Below are 26,429 nucleotides of genomic sequence, written 5' to 3'. Positions count from 1 at the left end.
GTGGCTGCGCTTTGATTCCTTGCATTCGATCGCCTGTTCGTTTCGAATCGACCATTCGCTTTCTTGAAATATTCGTTTCTTTTTAACTCTGTGTATTTTTATTTTTATTTTTATTTTTTCTCTCATTTTCGAATTGATTCTAAAATTTATATTTATTATATTCCTTTTTTTTTTTGATTCAGGAAATTTAATATTCAGATAACGAGAACGAAAAATATCGTTTTAAATTTACGATCGATATATTGTTTTTTAATGTTAAAAATCGTGATTCATTTTTCACGTCAAAATTATAATTTGCTTTTTTCCATTCGTGCCGTCATAAAATTTCGATTATTTTACATCGTCCGTCATAAAGTGATTAATGAGTACTTTTTTTTTAAATTATTTCTAATAAAGATAGATTCTTGTTTTGATATAATGCAAGCATCATTACTTTGGTAATTCAATCTCAAAAACATTTAAATTCCAATGCTTCTAATTTCTAGATTTAAACTATCATTCTTCGAGTTAATTCTTTTTCAATCCTTATTAAAAGAAATAATTATAAAAAAAAAAACTATAAAATAAAAATAACCAAATACAAAAGTAAAAACACAGTAAATACTAATGTAACGAATTTGCAAAAGTTTCATTCTTTCTAAAAAAAAAAAACCAATTTCCGATATAAAAAAATACTACAAAAATTGTTCCATCCAAAGTTGCTCGCGAGACGCTCGATCCCATCGCTACCATCCCATCCTACTCGCGGGATAAGAACACTTTCTCCTCGAGCTGCGCCTTTCTCGCGGTTGCAGGATGGCCTGGCAATGGGATCCGTGGCCCTGTGCGCACGCAGGCCGCACTGTGGAAATTTGTCCACGGGGATCGGGGCCGGCCTCGAAAATAGTTTTGTAATTGAATTTCGATCGGATCGCGAACGCCTGTGGCACGGCGCATCCTGCGTTGCGAAAGCGTTGCCACGATCCCTCGAGATCAAAGGAAAGAACCGTTCGTTCGTTCGTTCGTTCGTTCGTTCGTCCGAAGTAAGTGTAAGTAAGAGTGAGTAACGGTTCAAGTTCTTCTCCTCTCCTGCTTGGTGGCGCATGCGGCGTACACCGCACACCGCACACCGTTTACACGTCTGCTACCATTGTGATTCGCCATAGCGAGAGTAAGAGAATACGTTTATTTCGTTTCTTTGCAAATGGATCGGCGCGGCGGAGACACGCTGCGCTGCTACCATCGGTTTCCATGCAAACAATTCCGTTTCGTTTCGAGAACGAAGATTTCCAGGTAAATTCGTTCGACGTTTTCAAACAGGTGAAAGCTGTAGAAAATAATTGGAGGACGGTATTGGATTCGTTTCTTTAAAAATCCATGTTCAAGATGACTTAAATTAGAATTTTATGGATATTTCTTACTTTCGGAGCTACAAGTCGTAAGAATAATTTTTTTTTATTCTCACTTATCTGGTATTATATCTGCAACGTTGTAAAGAATGGCCTCGATTGTTCGAATATCGTCTGAATTTTTATCGTGTCTCTTAAAGTTTTAGGTTTAATGGCCTATTTTATGTCGTTTTTTGCTTCTAGTCGAATGTCCTTTATATACGTATATACGTATATACGTATATACATGTATATACACATATATTTTCTAGTGCTGCGTTTTTTGTCCCAGTTAAAATTCATCTGGCAAAATTGGGGACGGTTGTTAAAAAGATTCGATATTAAGATAAAACGATTATTAATTATCTTCTTAATTCCCCAAATTACATTATTCCTTTTTCGATAAAAATTTTACACGACGTATTATTATTATTATTTTTCATCGCGAAACTTTGGACGTATTATCCTTTAGGATGAGAAGAAGGAAAAGGAAACGGGCAAGGCAAGGAATAGTGTTAAAGTGAACGTGCTCGGCGGTTCACCCGTTAGATTCGCATTCTTGGCGAGTACGCGAGTCCTAGTTCTCCGACTCTCACCCACAACAGCGTCGAGAGCAGATTCCAGAACAGAATATATACCTGTATCCTGTCTATCCTATCCTATCCTTATCCCTATCCATCTGTCTGCGATCGTTCAAAGCCGGAGTTGGAACGTATGTATCACGTGTACGAATGGCGTCTTTCGAAAGTATCCTGAACGATTGCTAACTTTTTCATAGATACGCGTACAGTTTGTTACAAGATATATGTATATATATACACTTGGAAATACATTTTGTTTTTATCGCTTAATTTTCTCTCTAGTTCCTTTCGTTTTTTTTTTATTTTTTCCTGGAAAATATCCGTTAACCGCGAAGGATAAATTATACAGATAGGATGATCAAAGGATTATTTCGAGTCTCTTTATCGATTTTAAATTTTATTGTACACGGTAGAATTATCTAAATGGAACCGAAGTTCGGATAATCGAACAATCCGGATAGCGAAGTGAACACTTCGTATTATACTTAATACCGATTTATGATTTGTAGGAATTGCAGGTAAAATCATTTATTGAACGATAACAAGGGCATTACTGTAATTTGAAATACAACGTATATTATGCAAAATATATATTTATTTCGAGAGATGGTGGCGATATTTCATAATTATTAATATAAATTGCAAATATTATGTATTGTACGTAGATTTTTAAATTAAAAACACCGTTATATACGTTGCGTTTATTAATAAAGGATACGTTTACAGAGCTCTTTCTTATCGACTTTTCCATCCCATTGAACATTTCCCAGCGATTTTTTCGCAAACGGTTTCGTTCAACCGTTCGTTGTCGACTCGACTCGCATATTTTCAAGCGTATTCGATTTTTCACAATATCAATCGCGCACATTAGTTCCGTTAGAAAGTGAATGTCAAAGGTTCGCGTTACGTTTCACGGCAAATGGCGAGATAAGAAAGAGTCGGCCACGACTCGCTGCACTTCTTTTTTTTCTTTTTTTTTTTTCACCCTTACTTCTTCCTTTTTTCCTTTCAAATTTTTCTCGTCTGAAACGACAATTTTAATATTGTAATAATTTAATGTGTAAAGAAAAAAAAGAGAAGAATTTAATTATCTCCGTTAGATTTTTTTTATCGTTTATAATCTAACCTAATTGTATCTTTAAAGCTATGTTTGTTGAAAGAACAATGTAAAAAAGTCTGTCTGATTATTTATACTTTCGTAATTATCAATTCAAATAGATAATTGTCTAGATTGAATTTAATTATTTAAGTTAAGTTAGGTTAAGTTTTATCGTTTCATTTATCATATAACCTGAGCCAAGTATAATTAGTTATCTTTGCTGAAAGAATAATGGTGTAAATAATCAAGGACAAATCTATCCATTATTTACATTTCTGCAATTATTATTCCATTCAAAAGATAATCATGTCTAATTGAGACAACAAAAGTATCGAGTAATATATTTAATTATCTAGGTTAGGTTAACTCAACTCCTTTTATCTTTTCATTTATCGTTTAATTTCAAGAATCATGAATAACTTTGTTAAAAGATTGCGAATAATACGTTTAAATTATCTATTTATACTCTCGTTTTTTGAATTATTCAATTCGAAAGATAATTGATTAAAATTGAACATAATTATTTAGATTAAGTTAGGTTAAGTTTTATCATCGTTTCATTTCGAATAATCGTGAATAACTTGATCCAACTCTTATAATTAACTATCTTTATTAAAAAGTATAATGAAGCAAATATAATACGTTAATCAAGAACAAATCTATTTTAAAATTTTTACGATAATTTGTGATTGCTCTGTCGGTAATAATTTTCTCCGAGAAAGAAAGAAACTATTCCTTTTTCGTCAGATTCCGTCAGTTCTTTTTCGTTTCAACTAGAGAGATATTTTCTCAAAAACTCGTCGTCGATATCATTCACGAATCGTTGAATATATATTCCAATCGATAACAATCATTACGATCATTTACAAATTGCAAATGATGTGTACATTCATGGATCAATTAACGAGTAATAACACGGGAGTAATAATCTCGCACGAGAGTAGTTAAATAACGTGTGTATAACCGTAGAAGATGAAAATGTCGTCTTTCGTTAAAATGTCGTTAATCATCGAGAGAGAGAGAGAGAGAAAAATTATAAATAAATTATATTTCTTCGTTGGATATCGTTTGTTTAAGAAAGAGTTATAAAAATGTTATGAACGCATATATGAATCTGCATATATAGGTAAGGCCTTAATTATTCTTTCCTCTTTTTTTTTTTTTTTCTTTTTTTTTCAATGACACAATTCCGTTTGTAATAATCGATAATTCTCGCACAACATACTTTCAATAATACAATTTGTTAACAATAATAATTGTGTCGAATTAAATAATCACGAAAACTAATCCTCGTTGACGATTCCTGTTTTATCGATCAAACAACGTTTCCAAGATTTTAAATTCGCGCCCATGTTTGTATACGAGACGTAACGAGTCCTTAATATCTTTCTCCACGATATTGAACAAAAGTAATTCTTATTAATTTCCAATTTTTATTTTATTTATAATTTATTCGAACAATCGTGTCAAACGAAAATTCAAATTCTAAAAGAAGAGTATATCCTTTTCCTCGATGTAATATAATGATGGGTTCGAATATTACTTAAAAGAAAATGAAAATTCGAAAATATCGTGTCGCAGGGGGAGGGGGAGGGGGAAAGGAGCGCGCTTCTTCCTCGTCGAGCCGTTTTGCATTTATTCTCGGTAGAATCCGGACGTAGAAACCGGCAAGCTAGCAACCAGTCACAATCAGCAATCTCTCGAGCAGTGAAGTCCGTTTGCGGCTGTTCCAGATTGCGTCCTTGCCGGGTGCAACGGCATGCGTGCCGGTATATATAACGGGTGCTCCGATCTCTTATCGCGATTCGCCACTTTTTTTTCTTTTTTTTTTTTTGGCAACGATTTTGGCACGAATTTTTTTCTTCCTTCGATTGTAATATAATTGTAACAGTCTTGAAAATTAAAACAGTTCGATCGACAAATGAAATATGTTATCTTTATAATAAATGAATAATAAAAATGGATACTTTCCATTTTTTTTTTCCTAAATATTTAATAATCGTTCGATCGATAAATGAAATATATTATCTTTATGAATAAATAATGGATATTTTCTATTTTTTTTTTTCTAGTATTTAATAATCATTCGATAAATGAAATCTATTATCTTTATTTATATTAATAAATAATGGATACTTTTTTTCTAAATATTTAATGTAAATAAGTTTCGAAAAGTATTTTTTTTTTCCTTCGAAAATTAATCGTAATGATATAGCCTTCAAAATCAATCGATCGATAAATCTATTATCTTTATATAAATGAATAATGGATACTTTCCATTTTTTTTTTTCTAAATATTTAATAATCGTTCGATCGATAAATGAAATATATTATCTTTATGAATAAATAATGGATACTTTCTATTTTTTTTTCTAGTATTTAATAATCATTCGATAAATGAAATCTGTTATCTTTATTTATATTAATAAATAACGGATACTTTTTTTCTAAATATTTAATGTAAATAAGTTTCGAAAAGTATTTTTTTTTTCCTTCGAAAATTAATCGTAATGATATAGCCTTCAAAATCAATCGATCGATAAATCTATTATCTTTATATAAATGAATAATGGATACTTTCCATTTTTTTTTTCTAAATATTTAATAATAGATCGATAAATGAAATATATTATCTTTATGAATAAATAATGGATATTTTCTATTTTTTTTTTTTTTTAGTATTTAATAATCATTCGATAAATGAAATCTGTTATCTTCATTTATATTAATAAATAACGGATACTTTTTTTCTAAATATTTAATGTAAATAAGTATCGAAAAGTATTTTTTTTTCTTCGAAAATCAATCGATAAATGAAATCTATTATCTTTACATAAATAAATAATGGATATTTTTCATTTTTTTTCTAAATCTCTATTTAATAATCATTCGATCGATAAATGAATTCTATTATCTTTATAAATAAATAATGGATACTTTGTACTTTTCATTTTTTTTAAATATAATTTTTTTTTAATATAAATAAGTTTCGAGAAGTATTTGTTTTCTTTTCTTTGAAAATCAATCGTAATGATATAGCCTCCAAAATTATTCAATCGATAAATAAAATCTATTATCTTTACAAATAAATAACGGATACTTTTCATTTTTTTTTCTCTAAATCTCTATTTAATAATCATTCGATCGATAAATGAAATGAATGACCTATTATCTTTATAAGTAAATAACGGATACTTTTTTCCTAAATATTTAATAAATAAATAAATTTCGAAAAATATTTCTTTTCTTTTCTTCGAAAATTAATCGTAATGATATAGCTTTCAAAATCATTCGATCGATAAATGAAATCTATTATCTTCTAAATAAATAATAGATATTTTATATCTATTTTATATATATATATATAGATATTTTATATCTATTATTTCCATTTTTTTTTCCTTTGAAAATCAATCGTAATGATATTATAATATATAGCCTTCAAAATCAATCGATCGATAAATAAAATCTATTATCTTTACATAAATAAATAACGGATATTTTCCATTTTTTTTCTAAGTCTCTATTTAATAATCATTCGATCGATAAATGAAATCTATTCTTATCATCTTTATAAATATAATAAATATCTAATACGTAAATAGGCAAGTTAAATATAGTATTTCGAGAAATATTTCTTTTTTTTCCTTCGAAGATCTTTTTTCTTCGAATCGATAATATAATATACTCTCCAAAATCATTCGATCGATAAATGAAATCGATTCTTATCTTAATAAATATCTAATACGTAAATAGCCAAGCTAAATATAGTATTTCGAGAAATATTTCATTTTTTTCCTTCGAAGATCAATCCTAATATAATTATAGTCTCGAAAATCATTCGATCGATGAATAAAATCGATTCTTATCATCTTAATAAATATCTAATACGTAAATAGCCAATCTAAATATAATATTTCGAGAAATATTCCTTTTTTTTCCTTCGAAGATCAATCCTAATATAACTATAGTCTCGAAAATCATTCGATCGATGAATGAAATCGATTCTTATCATCTTTATAAATAATATGTAAATAGGCAAGTGAAATATTTCTTTTTTTTTTCTTCGAAAATCAATCGTAATATAATTATAGTCTCCAAAATCATTCGATTGATAAATCTCAATCATCTTCATAAATAAATAACATAGATACTTTTGTATTTTCACTTTTAAATATCTAATACAAACTGAAGTATTTCCAAAAATATTTTTTTTCCTTTGAAAATCAATCTTAAAATCACTCGATCGATAAATAAAATGATCTATTATCTTCATAAATAACAATATAACCGATACTTTTCTATTTTCCACTTGTAAATATCCAATATAAATAAACAAAGCTTCAATCAATAAACAAATAAATCAACTGTTACCATCTTCATCACAAACGAACAACAGATATACCTTTACACTTTCCAAGTTACGAATACATATAACACAAAATGAAAAATCCAATATTTCTCGAAATATTATTTTCTCCTTCGATTATAATATAATCGATCAATTATAACACGTAATCCAACTTTACATTCTCACTTTACTTGTAAATATTTCTACAAGTTCTACAATTTCTACATCTACACTTTACTTGTAAATATTTAATATAAATAAGGAAGTGAAATGCATATATTTTCTCGTTCCTTCATCATCCACTCTCAACAATCTTCGTTCTCAAAAATTTTTTAATTTAAATTTAAAATTTAAAAAAAAGCATCGAACAGCGATTTAAAATTTAAAAAAAAGCATCGAACAGCGATTTAAAATTTAAAAAAAAGCATCGAACAGCGATTTAAAATTTAAAAAAAAGCATCGAACAGCGATTTAAAATTTAAAAAAAAGCATCGAACAGCGATTTAAAATTTAAAGAAAAAGCATCGAACAGCGATTTAAAATTTAAAAAAAAGCATCGAACAGCGATTTAAAATTTAAAAAAAAGCATCGAACAGCGATTTAAAATTTAAAGAAAAAGCATCGAAAAACCTTTCGACTCGCTTCTGAGACAAACGCGAAAAAGAAAGAAGAGGAAGAAGAGGAAGAAAAAAGACAAACTTTCTGACACACTTTTCTCACGGGACGGGAAGGCAACGGTACACTTTTCTGCCCGGCCAAAAGTAATCCGAACCGAACGAAATCGACGCATTCCATCCAATTAAAGGAATATCAATGATCCGAAGTACGTTTACCGTTACTTCCCTTGCACGCCGCTCGTGAAAGTGCTCGCCTTTGTGAAAAACAAACCGACCTTCTTTCCTTCTCTCGTTCTTTCCTTCGAAACAAACAATCCACACGATTCGGTGTCGACAATCTCCAGGCAAATGGAATTTTACATCCAGCAGAAGAAACAACAATTTGCAAGATTATTGGAAAACGGTAGATTGAGATTTTTCTTTTCGTATACACTGATTGGAACCAATTTTAGATTTGCTTCTTAAGAATAAAATAAAATTTTTGAGAATTATTTTTTTTTTTTTTCGATCCTGTAATCCTTTTACTTTTCATGCAGCGTGTGTCATGTTAAAGGTATTGAATATTCTTTGTTCCTTTCATTCTTCTCTTTTTCGAATGCTCTATGAATTTTCTAATCTTTCCAATAAAATCTTGAATCGAGAGATTCGTCTCGATTTATGAAGCTTCTCCATCGTTATATGAATCACGAATATCGATATATATATATTTATTTATCGAGAGAAAACGAATCGATCAATTAAAAAAGTATCGAAACTTTTTTCTTTAAAGTGAGTAAGAAGTATAAGAAGATATTCTTAGAAGAAAAAGAAAAGGAGAAACGATCTTTGAGAGAAGGAGAAAAATTGAATACATCGAATTGGAAATAAGAAACAAGGTTAATTTATTCGACCGAGAAATTTGTTCCTCGATTTATCGATATTATGGGATTCCAAAAATTTTTCTTCGATTGTATCATTTTGCCAGATATGGGATCGTCAGTCATATAAAATTTTCCAATCTCGTACGGATTTATCGATATTCGTGGATAAACGATCGATACGTTTCCAATGTTAATCGGAGATTTGAAAAAAAAAAAAAAAAGAAAAGAAATCGCGAGATATCGTGGAAAAACGATATTTTAATATTCGTTCGATATTTATTTAAATATATCGGGGGTGGTTTCCCCCAATTTACCCCCAGCGCGCAACGAACGTACAAGGGGTGAGCAGCCGTGGCCGAGTGGTTAAGGCGTCTGACTCGAAATCAGATTCCCTCTGGGAGCGTAGGTTCGAATCCTACCGGCTGCGAAAAATATTTTTTTCCCTTCCCAATTCCGAAATCCATTTACTTTTGGATAAAATCCGCGCGAACCAATTACTCGATCGATAAACGTTTCACTTACCGATTCATTTATTCTCGATGATTCGCTTTATTTCGTGAATAATTTTATTTCATGAAAAACGTGTTTAAAATAGACGTCTCTCTTCTAGAGAGACACTGCACAAAACTCGAATTAACTTAATTTTTCTCCCCGCATCAATTTGTATGCGAAGATGCGAAGAGATTCGAGGCACGTGGAATAAAATTTTCTCGGTCGGTAAAAAAGTTTGAATAGCTCGGTCGATTTAATCGCGAATTTTAAACGTGCGATTATGACATTTAACGCTGCCCGTGATACGTGTACCGCACAACGGACACACGTTGGAGAATAACGATGGATTAATTGCAATTTGCCAGTCTGGAATTATGGAGGAATTCGAGGGAGGAGGGGGAAGAAACGGGGCAAGAAGCGAATAATCAATGAATAAAGAAGATCCGGCCGGTAATTCGAGCGGAATTTTTCATCGTGCTCAATTATGGCGGACCGTTAAATGGCCGGCCGGCAAAAGCAAATCGTCGCCGCCGATCTCTCTCGTCGCGGCTTTAATAGTTCCAGTCGCATTCCGCGTCCAACCGGGTAATGAATGGAATAGCTTGCCGTTAATTGATCCAGCTTTGATCCTTCCTGGCCGGGACCCCCCGTTTCTCGACAGGAGGGAACCCAGGCCGCTTTCTACCCGGTGAAAACTTTCTTTCCTCTCTTGGACGATATTTTCTCGGATTATAGATTATTTATATATATAATTTAATATATCGATGTATTAAATTTATATTTAAGCGAACGAAGCGAAAGATCTCTTTTTCTCTTCAACTCTTTTCTCACCCGATCTCGAGATAATTGTTTTTTTTTCTTTTTTTCTTTTTTTACAAAGTTTTTTCAGAAAGAAGAAACGAGATTGCTCGTGCAATCCGTGGATCTCTCGCGCGGTAAAGAGGTTAACGAGCCGCGGCAACAACCCAGTCTAAAATTCAGCTCGCATCGAATTTATTCTCCCGAGCTCGTTTATTCATTTCGACCCCGACCTTAACAGGAAGCGGCAGTCACGGCACGCGTTTCACGCTTCTCATACATATGATGCCTCTTGCAATTCGTCTCGTGGGAACGTAGGCGTTTTTAAAAGCGAACACCACGAAACGATATGTGCAACTTTTAATTAATTTAAACGAATCCTAATCTTAAAATCTATTTCGAACCTAATTCAAATCTGAACTTATTCTAAACTCAAAACTATCTCCCATTTCGAATCTAATTCTACCAAGTCGAACCTGATCTACTTAAATTTACTTCAAGTTTAATTCAAATCCAATTCTCGCTTGAAAAATCAAACTCAATTCGAAACTTTGTTGTTCAACAAACCTAAAAACTCGCCAGGATCGGAAAATTTCCAATTCCAGCCTCCTGAGTTAACCTAAATTCGCCTCGACGAAGCGGGGGACGAATATAATCGGCACGAGTCGAATATCGATCCACGATCGAAGGCGCGGATCATGCGTGTAAGGCACGGTGACGGACACGAAGCACGCCGGTTCGTGGCTAACTGTAAAATGCCGAGTTCCGCTATTCCTTTGGTCGGAAAAAGGACGACGAGGCGTCGTCTCTCGGCAAGGCGTGTGGGGCACCCAAGGTGATCGCACGGCCTTGTGTCACGTGTTCGTCCATTAACGTCGCCTCGTATGTAGGCTACGAGAGCGAGACACCGTCGATCCCCCATCTCTCTCTCTCTCACACTCACACTCCCCGGAAATCCGAGCTAGAAGAAGCGTTCGCCTCGCTTCTTCTTCTTCATCCTTCTTCCCCCACCCCCGATCTCGTTTAGATCTCGCGTGGAACGCGCTCGCTCCGCGGATGCGCTTTCACCGAGCCCAATGCGGTTTTCGATTATTGCCACGCTGGTGGGAATGGCGCGCTGACTCATCCGGTTGTGCTCGATTCCCGGCTCGATGGGTCAACGGTCTCTCTCCGCGCCTGCCTTCCTTTCCGCCATCTTGCTCGATTTCGTCCATGTCCACGGTCCTCGCGAGTTGGCCACACGCTTATCTCGACCGATATATCATCATCCACGCGGTTTTTTTTTTGCATTACGCTGCACGGTTAAGAAAAAAATAGTAATTGAAATTATTATTTCGAAATTCAGCTATAAAAACGAAATATTATCTATTAATGTAACGCGTCAACGTGTTCGTTAATATTACGGTAGGCGCAACGATGTTTTAAAATTTTCTTTTTTCGAGCGATTGGAATTATTTTATCTATGGATGAATAAATTATAATTATTTTCAGTTCCAAAGAAAATTATTATTTCGAAATTCATCTGTAAAACGAAATATTATTTTTTCTTGAAATGTGATGGTTATCTATTAACATGGGTAACGCGTCAACGTGTTTATTAATATTAGGGTAGGCGCAAAATTTTCTTTTTTCGAGCGATTGCAATTATTTTATCTAGACAAATAAATTATAATTATTTTCATTTCCAAAGAAAATTATTATTTCGAAATTCATCTGTAAAATGAAATATTATCTATTAATGTAACGCGTCAACGTGTTTATTAATATTAATATTAGGGTTATATTATATTATATTAATATTAATATTAGGGTAGGCGCAAAATTTTCTTTTTTCGAGCGATTGCAATTATTTTATCTAGACAAATAAATTATTTTCATTTCCAAAGAAAAAAAACAGTAATTAAAATTATTATTTTCATTTATAAATTGAAATGTAATGATTATCTATTAACGTGGATAATTATAGCGTATTTATTAATATTAGGGTAGGCGCAACGATGTTTCAAAATTTTCTTTTTTCGAGCGATTGGAATTATTTTATCTATACAAATAAATTATAATTATTTTCATTTCCAAAGAAATGATTGAAAAAAACAATAATTAAAATTATTATTTTCATCTATAACACGAAATATTATTTTTTCTTGAAATGTGATGGTTATCTATTAACGTGGGTAACGCGTCAGGCGTAACGATGTTTCAAAATTTTCTTTTTTTAAGCGATTGACAATTATTTTATCTAGACAAATAAATTATTATAATTATTTTCATTTCTAAAGAAAAAAAACAGTAAAATTATTATTTTGACATTCATCTATAAAACGAAATATTATTTTTTAAAATAAATTATGAATTATTTTCATTTCCAAAGAAAAAAAAAACAGTAATTGAAATTATTATTTTGAAATTCATCTATAAAACGAAATATTATTTTTTCTTGAAATGTGATGGTTATCTATTAACGTGGATAACGCGTCAACGTATTTATTAATATTAAGGTAGACGCAACGATGTTTTAAAATTTTCTTTTTTCGAGCGATTGGAATTATTTTATCTATAGATGAATAAATTATAATTATTTTCAGTTCCAAAGAAAATTATTATTTCGAAATTTATCTGTAAAACGAAATATTATTTTTTCTTGAAATATAATGGTTATCTATTAACGTAACGCGTGTTTATTAATATTAGAGTAGGTGGAATGACGAACGATGTTTTAAAATTTTCTTTTTTCGAGCGATTGGAATTATTTTATTTTATTATTTTATTAATCTGGACGAATAAATTATAATTATTTTCATTTCCAAAGAAATGATTGAAAAAAACAATAATTAAAATTATTATTTTCATCTACAAAACGAAATATTATTTTTTCTTGAAATTTGATGGTTATCTATTAACGTGGGTAACGCGTTAACATATTTATTAATATTACGGTAGGCGCAACGATGTTTTAAAATTTTTTTTTTTTCGAGCAATTGGAATTATTTTATCTAGACAAATAAATTATTTTCATTTCCAAAGAAAATTATTATTTCGAAATTCATCTGTAAAATGAAATATTATCTATTAATGTAACGCGTCAACGTGTTTATTAATATTAGGGTAGGCGCAAAATTTTCTTTTTTCGAGCGATTGCAATTATTTTATCTAGACAAATAAATTATTTTCATTTCCAAAGAAAAAAAAACAGTAATTAAAATTATTATTTTCATCTATAAAACGAAATATTATTTTTTCTTGAAATGTGATGATTATCTATTAACATGGGTAACGCGTTAACATATTTATTAATATTAGGATAGGCGCAACGATGTTTAAAAATTTTCTTTTTTCGAGCGATTGCAATTATTTCATCTACACAAATAAATTATAATTATTTTCATTTTCAAAGAAAAAAAACAGTAAAATCATTATTTTGACATTCATCTATAAAACGAAATATTATTTTTTCTTGAAAAGTAATGGTTATCTATTAATGTGGGTAACGCATTTTATTTAGACAAATAAATTATAACTATTTTCATTTTCAAAGAAAAAAAACAGTAATTAAAATTATTATTATTTTTATTTTTATTATATCTATAAAACAAAATATTATTTTTTCTTGAAAAGTGATGGTTATCTACTAACGTAACACGTCAACGTGTTTATTAATATTAGGATAGGCACAAAATTTTCTTTTTTCGAGCGATTGCAATTATTTCATCTAGACAAATAAATTATAATTATTTTCATTTCCAAAGAAAAAAAAACAGTAAAATTATTATTTTGACATTCATCTATAAAACGAAATATTATTTTTAAAATAATTATTTTTAATATTTTTAAAATAATATTATTTTTAAGATAAATTATGAATTATTTTCATTTCCAAAGAAAAAAAAAACAGTAATTGAAATTATTATTTTGAAATTAATCTATAAAACGAAATATTATTTTTTGAAATATAATGATTATCTATTAACGTGTTTATTAATATTAGGATAGGCGCAACGACGAACGACGTTTCAAAATTTTCTTTTTTCGAGCGATTGCAATTATTTTACGTATCGCGCGGCTCCGTAAGCGATCGATCGTCCCTGTTGCAGAGGTGTTCTCTCCAACGATCAGATAGCACGTCTTTCACGGTTAACAGGTTAAGTGATTAATTATATTTAATAATTAGCCGTACACTCGATACTACGGGGAGCCTAATTGGTATATCCGAGCGCCAAACGTTAATAACACCAGCAGCCGCTAATTAGTCGATTCATTAATAAGTGGAGATAAGTTGTAATTGGCTCGGTTTGCAAAATTTCGAGCTTCAGATTTTCATTTTGACGATTCGTGTTTTTTTTTTCAAATTTTTATATTTAAATATTTAAATTTAAAGATAGAGAATTTTGGAAACGAAAATTTGAATAAATTAGAGAAGAAAATTATTGTTAATTCGGTTTTGAAATTTTAGGATTTTAGGAAAGTTATGATTCATGAGATGTTTCGTGCGATTGTATTATATAAAAAAAATCTGTATTCAATGGAAGAAGTTGAAGTGAAGTTCTGCAGCAACTTTAAATGAAATTTAATTCGATGAAATTTGTAATACCAAGGTAGAATTGGAATTCTACGAAGTACACTTTGCACGACTATTACAAGAGAAATCTAATTGTAATTTCTAATATTAAAGAGAGTCCTGTTCCCAAACGGCGACATAATTTTACAATTTTCCAATTTTTTTAGAGGATTTCGATCAAAAGTAATTTCACAACGTCGCGAATATCTCTTTTCAAAATATGGATTATTTGATGACAATTCCACTGTCTGCTTCGTCCACAGTTTTACTTCCAACGGAAGATAAAAAGAAGTGAATAAAAATCTAGCGAAAATAGAGAAAAATTCTTCTCTTTAAAAATCTAATCTTAAATAAAATTAACTTTAAAATTAGATTCGAATGAACATCACAATAAATTCAGAAATTCAGAAATTTAACCTTCTTTCCTCAACATTTTTTAGGTTTAATATCAATACCACGACGTTATTCTGATTATCCAAAATCGAATATTAATTTAACCATAATGATTTCTTCAAGTATAATTTTATAATTTAAATTAACAATAATTTCACAATTTTTTTATTTATGTATATCTGACGTAATATTTGTAAGGATGAAATTAAATTGACTAATTTAAGATTTCTTACAAATGTAATTTTATTAAATTTAAAAATTAACTTAATAATCCTGCATCCATTCCCACATTTCCATTCGTATATAATAATCCAAAAAGTAAATATTCATAAGGAACGGAGGATGAAATCAATTTTGAAAAATTTTAAATTCAATTTTTCTTAAGAAAAAGTTATATTAACAACAGGATAATTATTTCAATTCCCATATATATATTTCAATATTTACAGAATATTTACAAGAAGCAAGGATAAAATCGATGAATTAAATGTTAATTTACACGATTTAATTTCTTCTCAATTTTGAATATAATTTCAATCTTTAGTAACTAATGATCTCTCCATCTCCATCTCCATATTTCCAATCTAACTCTACGCGAAAACGAAACGACGAAATCGATGAATTAAACGTTAATTTACACGATTTATAATTTCTTCTCAATTTTTAGCAACTAATGATCTCTCATCTTCATCTTCATATTTCCAATCTAACTCTACGAGAAAACGAAACGACGAAATCGATGATTTAACCAGAAAAACGATGAAATCGATGAATTAAATGTTAATTTCTTCTCAATTTTGGATATAATTTCAATTTGCAACAGCTACTTTTAGCAACAAATGATCTCTCCATCTCCATCTCCATATTTCCAATCTAACTGTACGAGAAAACGAAACGAAAAAAAAATCGATGATTTAATCAGAAAAATATTCTTCGATCCTAAAAAACTTCTTACCGTCAAATCGTAATTTTAATATCGTATATTAAAATACGATATTTTTGCCCATCCACGACGCACAAAACTTTCCACGAGATCAAATACATATCTGATGTAACGTTGGATAGACGATAGGTCTATCGATAACTTAATATCCAGTTATATGGTTTAATGGTTTCTAATTCGAAATCGGGGGGTAAAGATCGCGAAAGAAGGCACAAAAGGCGCGATATCTGGCTGATATCTCCGGTATCGGGGCTTTTAAACAATTCTCCTCGCGGAGAGAGAAAACGTTCCGTTGTCTCTCGATCTGAAACCCTCGCGGAGAGGTCATCGAGAGGTTTCTACAACCAGCCTCGTCATCGAGGATCGATATATAACAGAATAACCTCTGTCATCGGGACGATGTATTCGTATTTCTGAATGTCGTTTTGAATATTTCTGGTGTCTTTGGTTTGGTTTCAGAATCGGCTTTATCCGGGATTTAAGATTTTTGAGGAGTTTACGAGATTTGGTTTGATCGATTATTTTTTTGTTTCTTTTGGAATTTGTGTATTTTTGAATTTATTGCGACGCTCATTTAATTTAGAATTTAATTGTAGAACTGGTTCGAAAATTTTTTGATTATTTTTTAGTTTTCTGTACTTGTGAATTTATTTTAGAACTGGTTAGAAGTTATTTTTTAGAAGTATTTCTGAATTTATTTTAAAACTGATTAGAAGTTATTTTTTAGTTTTCCGTGTTTCTGAATTTATTGTGATGTTCATTCGAATTTAATTGTAGAACTGGTTCGAAATTTTATCAATTATCTTTTAGTTTTCTATATTTCTGAATTTATTGTGATGTTCATTCGAATTTAATTTTAGTTTCTTGTCAATAAATATCATAATAAATTGAATTTTTAATCATTTAATAATAAGCCAGTAATTAATGGACATCAATGAATAAATCTTGAAATAATTCCAAATACTGCTTCTATTGAAAGAATATAATGAAAATAACCAACAACAACATAATATGTAATCTATATGAAGAATAATATCAATATAATTAATCCTCCAATAGTGAATAATATAATAAAACCTAAAAATCATAGAACTGAAATATTTAACTTTAATTTTGACAAGTAGCTAATCATCAAAAAAAATTTAATTCCTGTTAAGGAACAGCAATAATTATTGTTGCTGAAGTAAAAATATATATACTCGAATATCAACATCTAATCCAACAGTAAATATACGATTTCATCCATCGATTCGTGTATCTAAAAAATACCTCGTCTCTGAAATCTCTTTTTCCTTCGATTCTTCGATCAATCGTTTCCAATTTACCACCCTCGTTATTCATTATTCGAATCCTCTCCCTGCATTCTTCATTCAAACATACAAGATGATTGGAAAAAGAAAAAAAAGAAAAGAATAAATATATCACAATTTTTCAATTCAAATGAAAAAGAAAAATAAAATAAAAAAATATCGAAAATATATTTACCTTTCTCATTCAAGAATACTACAATACCAAAACTCTCGAAGAGAATCTCTTCTTCTCCGTCACCCTGTATGTACACACATCGCCACTACATATACGGAGAAAGTTTCTGCGGAATCGATCGAATCGAAAATATATAACACGGATTTTCGTTCACGCTGGTCGATCGAGATCGATTAATGCCAAGATAAGGGGGATCGAGTTCCGCCGTAAGCGTCGATAAACACGTATGCGCAGGAGACGTATAAGGGTCGAGCTTCGATCGATATCCCCTCCCCTCCCCTCCTCCCGACGCGATGAGAAACACAGTCGGATAACGGAGTTTCTCGAAGACGAGACCGAGGCAACAATTTCTTGCTATTTTTATTTCGAGTCGAGTTTAATATAAAATGCATGGCGTAATTGTTAATCGAGCTTTGAATTTTTATTTCGAGGTGATATCCGTCGATGGTTCGTTGGATTTGGAGATCGAAACTCTGTGGAAAATATCGTATGGAAAAATGTTCCATTTATATTATTCTATTTCTTTCCAAACTTCTACACGGAGTTTTATTTTTATCTCTACAGAGGATATTTCTTAGAAATATCATAGTCATAAATTAAGTTAAAAATTAATCATAACTTAAGTTAAAAAGTTAAAAAATTTCGAGTAACATTTACTCGAAAATGCTTGAACAATCGTTTAATCATCGAAGCAATTTTGTTCGCAAAATTTTCCCAATCACCGTTTAAAAATAGGTTAGCGGTTGGGAAGCAATCGAACGTTCTAAAAATACCGAAAATATCCATAGAACGACCACCCCCTTAACCGGACAATAATTGTCCAATCTACTGTACAAGCGCTGGTTCATCTGAATACTCTGAATATATTCTGAAACGCGAGATAATAATCAATTTTATCGAGATTATCCATCAAATATTCCAATTCAATTCAATAACAAAAAGTACGAAATACGAGGGAAAAATATATATATATATATATATATATATATATATATATATATTACACATTGATATTATTATACACAAACAAGGGGATAATTGATTTATCGAACGGCAATTAAGAGAGTCTCGTTGCGATTACACCCACCCCCGATGTCTCGAGCAATCGAGGTTTCATAAATCATGGCGGCGATATTCGGCTCGGTCGGTAATTTATCCCGGCCGGGATCGAAATCGAATAAATTGCGGGCCGATAAAAGGTGCGCGACGCACGCCTTAAATTAACCGAGCGAAATTAAATTCCATCCGATCGTCGGCCGGCCCGAATCGGGTTCGACGACGACGTTATCCTTGCGAGCAGAACTTTGTTACCGAGGGAGAGAGGGGAAGGGAAAACGATGTAATAAGAGAGTTTCGTTTAAAAACTCTCTCGGTTGTACCAACATCTCGGTTGACAAACGTTCAATTAAGCTGGAACTCGGATTTTCAATTAACGTTATTGCTCCTCCCCCCCTCTCTGTATCGGAGGGAGGGTTATCTTTTGAAACGTTAGATAGGATTTCATTTGTCTTTCCACGATACAACGGGTTCCGTCCTATCGTTTCCAATATTTTCATGTATCGCGTGAACGAAATTAAAATAATCGTACTCGTACTTGATTTCGTTCAAATTTAATCGTAATTTGTCATATTTTTTTCTTCTTTTTTCAATCGCGTTAAAATTTTACCTCATCGTTGGATAAAATAATACGAAATACTCCTTTTCTGTCTTCTCGAGAAATTTTGAGTGAATCGATGAATGTTTAAGAAAGATCAAAGTTGGTTAAGAATATAATTAGAACTTGTATTATTCGTACGAACTTTTCAAAAAGTTTCGTGAAGAATCTTTTTCATATTGATATCTGAATGATGAAACGTTTTTTCAATTGCCCGGATATTTATCTTTCCGTGTTCGAGTAAAATGATCGAAAAGCATCGATATTTGTCCGAAAAATTCGATATTCGGTTGTCAAATATTTCTTATACTCCGAAAAAATTCCGATATATTCCGAAATTTTTATTAAAAAAAAAAATACTCCGATATTGGTTGCGAAAACTTCAATAAAAATTCAATTTTCATGTTCTGATTCGAGACTCGTTCCATTTCTCCCTTTATTACCACGCGACTCGATAAAAATTTCTAATTAGTTCTTAAATCTCCTCTTCCATTTGATACCATTTCATTCCGCTACGAATGGTAGACACGCGCGTGAAACAAGGACTGCCTCTCGTCTTAACGTGTGTTACGCACATACAAAGAAGCGTACGGGAGCGCGCATGCGTCGAGCCGCGGATACCAGTTTAGATGTAAGTACATTCCAAGGAATCATTGGGCTCATTAGCCGGGTACATTGTGCACACGCGAGTAACGAGTTACGCGAGTTGTTCACGAGTCGGGAGAGAACGATCGTTTCCCCCTTTTCCAACCAATTTTCGCCTACTTGTCTCTTCGTTCCACTCGTCCCTTTTCTAATCTCGTCTTCGAGAACGAAATTGAGAAGAATTATTCGCATTTTCAAAACGATCGAGATTGATCAATTCAATTTTTAAAAAGTTTAAAGATTAAATAGAAGAAGTAATTAAAGTTTAAAAAAATCTCGAATAAAAACAAAAAACATTTTCAATTTATGTAAAAAATTAAAGCTTGATAACGAATCGAATTATTTTTGAATTAATTAATTAATTTCCTTCGACTTGCAATAATATTGTCAAAGTTGTCTCATCTCTCTTTACGTCGCATGACCTATTCTCAAAGTGTTCTCACGTTCTAAAGAACACTGTGTGCTATATATATATATATATATATATATATATATATATATATATATATATATATATATGTGTGCACGGCTTTAGGAAGGCAAAGAATCGCGAGAGACGCGCGATTAAATCAAGCAGAGAAGGCGAAATCTCACAGCATCGGGATCGAGAGAGGAATTTCGATTGCGCGCTGCCCTTTCCAAAACTAAATTCTTGTCCTCGTTACCGTCGTGATTTCGTGCCTTCGACCGTGATAATATTTCGATATATGTAGAATGGCGCACACGATCGAATTCCGATGGTAGATAGGAACGGTTTCGATTCGTGGTTATTGCTCTTTGTTTTGTCCCAGCGTGTGCTGTTCAATGGCGGAGAATGTGGGCACTTTTCAAACGTGGGCAAATAAATTTCTAGGTAATTGAAAACGTTTTATCTCGGCCCGCGTGTTATCTTTGAAATATTAATATCGTTGCGCGAACGTAAAGTTCGAAAATAGCGGTCTTAATAAGAAGAAAGGAAGATTCTTTACGAATTTTACAAATAATACAATCTCTCGTATCGATCGATTTGAAATTTCTCAAGGAGAGAAAAAGAAGTGTGAAAATTTTAAAGAGTTGAAATTAGAAATAAAATTATTTTAATAACTTACTTGATTAATTTATTATTATAAAGCACACAACAATTAGGATAGTCAAAGTTATAAGAGAAGAGCGATTAATTATAGTTACGATTAAATATTATTATTATTATTATTATTTAAAATAACTTTATTCACCTTTTATTTCCAATGAATTTTGCCAATGAAAAAGAATGAGAAAACTTGAAAAATTGGGATTCTTGAAGAAATGGAATTAAAAAAGAAAGTTGATACGTTGAGAAACACTGCGTTACGATCAGTTGAGTTAATTAGCACTTGATTACTAGAACCTCGATTCTTTTGTTCCGAATTGAAATATCTTCTTATCAACGATCCGATTGATCCAGATTAGGTATAATAAAAGTTTAAATTTTTCATTGTCGGTATTTGAAACGAAGGAAAAGAATCAAAATGATTGATGGCCGTGAACGAGCGAATATTTGCAACGATGCCACTTTCTCTCAAAAGGAATCTACGAATTCTGTTATTTCTCGAGTCCTTTCCACCATTTTGCTATTCGTTCCTCGATTATGAAAGGCACGAGATTGAAACAAGCGTGCTAATTAACGCGTTTTCGTCCATCTACCGGATCTTTCTGGAAATATCACACTATTCTAGTAATTTATGTCGAATATTATTACGATTATAAAATTGGATGGAATTATTTTTATTCGAAAGATAGATTTATTTTTCTTTCCTTTTGGAATAATGAATTTGTTCTAATAACATAACAACAATTTTGTGTTGAAAATGCACTAGTGTATCGCACTATGTTACTGTTCGCTAGTGAAAAGAAGACTCGCGGGACGGCAAAGAGGCAAGAGGGGTCCATCGCTAGGACCGCCTATCCCCACTTCAGACGCTTTGTTGACAATCCTAACCCTACATAGTAGCAGAGCTGAGCATTAATTCGTTGAAAAAGTAACTAGTTAAAAATTTCTAAAGTTACTTGTAAATAATTATTTAACTTAAAATACTTGAATAACATTTATTCCCAATTATTCGTTTTTCGCAAACATTAGTCGTTTGTTACAAATATTTCCAATTATTATTATGTTTTGAACGATAAATTAGTAACTTATTAGATACATTTCTTGGATTGGTATACGTGACGAAACCATGGAATAGAAACAAAAATACGTGTGAAAATAGACGTTTTCTTTCAAATTAACCGATCAGATCCACATTCCTTCCGCGAGACTTCTTTTCATCAGTGAACATTGAGTGAATAATTACGATACTTCTAATGGATACATTTTCTGTTTGATTAAAACGTGCTTATAATAGTTTCGCGGTGTTCGACAAATCATGCAACAGTGGAACAGTGAAAAAAATGTAGGAAGTAGAGAGAGAAAAAAGTAGCGTCGCTATTAGCAAATAAAATCTAAATATCCAGTGTGGTTAGCGGTAAAGTGAACAGATCGATTACGAAACAGATGCAAATTGCAAAAGGACAGCGTCCCGTTTTACGCGCGATTCGCTTTTTTCTCATTCTGCTCTTGTTCGAAAGTGGAGTGGCATCAATATTCATTACAGGGATGTGATAGAAATAGGAAAACGCGTGTGATATAGTAAATGTTATCGTTCGTTGAAAATTCAGAGGTGTCCAGAATGCAAGTATTAAACGTTACGTTTTAATAGGAGAATTTAATATTCCTAAAATTAAAATTTAAATAAGAGATTAAAAAAGAAATGTGCAATGAAAAAAAGTAACGCGTGTAATTATCCATATCCCACGTAAAACGTCATGTTATTTAATCAGATTTGATCTTCGCGTCGGGCACTACTTCGTGTTACGTTATCTACTTTTACTCGTGTTCTACATAATCTACATAAATGAATAAAATTAAAGAGGATAAGAATAATTAATCTTTTAATGGAGGAGTACTAAACTTCGAAGTATTAAAAACCGTTGTTTGCACGCTTACAGAAGAAGTTTATTTACTATTATATCGTGGCAAGTTTGAATGCAATCTCGTTGCATTTTACGACGTTACAAAGTTCCGTCCAAAGTAATATGCTTGCGTCAGCTCTCCGAGACGCTCGGCTAGGAAATTCCGTTTAAACGATTAACGGAAATTCTTAAACAGGCGTAATTCTCTTCCAAGATGCGATATTAATCAGAATAACCGGAACTCGCTCAAAGTATTTCGATATTTTTACTTCGTTTTTTCATCGAATGAATAAATAATACTCGATAATACTTATTACCATTTATTCATAATTAATAATTGTTTTTTCTTTTTTCTTTATTAAATTTGTAAAATTATAAAACTATTAACTAAAAAAAAAATTGTTTTCCAAATTAAAATGAAAAATTCTTGAAATCAATCGAGCAATTTATTCATATTTCCGTTCGATGCTTCGAAAAAAAAAAAGAAGAGCGTACGGTAGTGAGATACGTGTTATATCACACGAGGGGGGAAATTAAGAATGCGTCAGATGGCATTCTTGCATTAGGAAGCGGATCGTTGACCCCAACCTCAGACGAACCAACGTCCAAAAATCGTCGGCCGGACGTGAAATTGTATTCAGAACCAGACACGGGGGCCGTGCACCGCTTACTAAATCGACTCCATCGAAATTCCACGGGGGAGGGGAAGCAGTGAAATTCTCCGGCCGGTATCCGCCCGATCCGTTCCGAAAAAGAAAATCTCGATTCCACCCGAGGGGAATTGCTACGAGAAAAGTTCAAAATCTGAAACGTTGTAAAACTATATATATAACGATTTCCAATATTCTCGAAGAGAAATTTTAAATTTCTAAATTTCTCAACGGTTGAATCTTTTTCATTAAAATTTATCTCGAACACGAGTCTTCGATATCGAAGAAGAAGAATTCGTTTCAACAAGAATTTCTTTTCTAACGGAAATATAATAAATTTTGCGCAGTTCGAAAGAGGCGTGGAAAATTGAATTTTTGCTCGGTTACAGAGATATCGGTGTTTCACCTTGTACAACGCGCGTGTTTGATATTCACAAGATATTGAGGCGCAACGAGTCCTTTAAACAGCTATTTCGATTCCAAGGATCCCCGAGGCACGGCCACGATCCACGAAACCTCTCACGAAACGAGAATTCATTCTCCCGCAGGATTTTCTTACCTCGCGTACAAATCGCCCCGCGTTTTCTCGCTCCTCCCCTCCACCTCTCCCCTCTCCTTCCCTCTCCCTACTCCTGCGCATTCGATTCGGACGGATTGCGAAGAGTTCGAAATTTTCCAGAGCGGAGTAATATTATTAGACATTGGAATCGTTTACGTTCGTAAAAAAAAATAAATAAAAATAAAAATAGAGAGTCGAAACTTTCGAGAGTAGTTTTTTTTTAATTATATCAAAAGTGGAAGAACTATGGCAACAAGTTTCACTCCCGTTCGAATTCCTTTCGGTCGGTGATAATTGCTTAAAAAAAGGAAAAAAAGAGCCACCGTTTCTTTTTTTATGATTTCTTCGATCCAGTTAATTGAATCAAATTAAACGTGAATCGCATAATGTTAATAATATTGAAATAAAATTTTCACGAATATAAATAATCGTCAGTCAATTTTTTTTAAATTTCTCTGTATACTTTCGAAAGGAATTCCTTGAATTATTCAGTGTCTCATTATCTGAAAGAGACAACACATTTCATAACGCGAGACAAATGTTTCGTACAATTAAGCAACTATGCCATCGTGACACATTGTGCACGACAACATTCTTTCCAAGACCAATTACACACGTTACAGTTACAGAAGCCTGTTTTGCTTTTTTTCTTTCTTTCTTTCTTCTTTTTTTTTTTTCAATACGTTACAACGAGCGTTTGTACACATACACGTATCTTCTTTTTCTTTTTTTTTTTATTATCATTTTTCTCATAGAACCACCGCCACGCACGGTGATTCCGTTATCTTAAAGCCAAGGTCCACGGTGAGTCATAAATTTGCACATAATTACACGGTATAACGAACAATGCTGAAAGCCGTTGACCGGCCTAGCTCTCGCGTTACATATTCATTTTCCACGAAAATCACACCGGTCAATTAATTACTCGGTTTTCGGGGATAATAATTTATTCGCTGAAAATCGAGCCCTTAATTTAAATGTGATGATAAATAAAAGTTTCGATCCTTTTCAAACTCGTTTTTCAATTTAGCGTAATTTGAAATAAACGATTGTTTCGTTTACGTCGCGTTCTTTTATTTTCAAATCTTTCGGTTTCGTCGAATCATTAAGATATTGGAATTTTTTTTTTTTTATTAGGATTTTTAACAGAGGGATGTCATTTCTTGTCTCGTTGAAGGAAATTCGATAAATTCATTCTTGATTAAGTCGAATGAAGTTCGATTCAACTCGATTAATATTCTTATAGAGAATATATATATATAAAATATAAAAAATGAAACTATTGAAATTTGATTAATAATTAAAGTCTGAAAGAAATAAATTAATTTCAAAATAAACTTCATCGTAGATAAAATTTGAATAAAGAGAATATATATATATATATATATATATAATACAAATATATATAAGTATACAAGTATATTGTATATTGTATATAAGTATATACAAGTATATATATAATACAAAGGATGAAATTATAAATTTGATTAGTTATTAAAGAAAGAAATAAATTAATTTCAAAATAAACTTCATCCTAGATAAAATTTGAATAAAGAGAATATATATATATATATATATATATATATATATATATATATATAATACAAATATATATAAGTATACAAATATATTGTATATTGTATATATATATTGTATATAAGTATATACAAGTATATATATAATACAAAGGATGAAACTATAATTTTGATTAGTAATTAAACTCTAAAAGAAATAAATTAATTTCAAAATAAACTTCATCGTAGATAAAATTTGAATAAAGAAAATATATATATAAGTATACAAGTATATTGTATATTGTATATATATATTGTATATAAGTATATACAAGTATATATATAATACAAAAGATGAAACTATAAATTTGATTAGTTATTAAACTCTGAAAGAAATAAATTTCAAAATATTTTATATAAGTATATTATATATAAGTATACAAGTATATTGTATATTGTATATAAATATATACAAGTATATATATAATACAAAGGATGAAACTATAAATTTGATTAGTTATTAAACTCTGAAAGAAATAAATTAATTTCAAAATAAACTTCATCATAGATAAAATTTGAATAAAGAGAATATATATATATATATATATATATAATACAAATATATATAAGTATACAAGTATATTGTATATTGTATATATATATATTGTATATAAGTATATATAAGTATATATATATAATTATATATATAATATATATATATAATATTATATATATAATATTATTGTATTATATATAATACAAAGGATGAAATATATAAATATAAATTTGATTAGTTATTAAACTCTGAAAGAAATAAATTAATTTCAAAAAAAACTTCATCGTAGATAAAATTTGAATAAATTCCCAAAATTAATGATACAAATAATATTCTATAA

At 31.0% G+C, this 26,429-nt stretch overlaps 1 protein-coding gene and 1 non-coding gene across 2 annotated transcripts in view; one reads left to right on the top strand and one right to left on the bottom strand.

Moving 5' to 3' along the window:
- Positions 1–26,429, bottom strand: part of LOC100576700 (class A basic helix-loop-helix protein 15) — a 152,615-nt gene that overhangs the window by 93,054 nt on the left and 33,132 nt on the right. The window lies entirely within an intron of this gene.
- On the top strand, positions 9,221–9,302 carry TRNAS-CGA. Its single transcript has one exon. It is a non-coding gene; the product is annotated as a tRNA-Ser (tRNA).

This window comes from Apis mellifera, linkage group LG1, assembly GCF_003254395.2.
Source record: "Apis mellifera strain DH4 linkage group LG1, Amel_HAv3.1, whole genome shotgun sequence".
Lineage (NCBI taxonomy): Eukaryota > Metazoa > Arthropoda > Insecta > Hymenoptera > Apidae > Apis > Apis mellifera.
The sequence above is the reverse complement of the archived record's forward strand: the minus strand, read 5'-3'. Positions and strand labels throughout refer to the sequence as shown.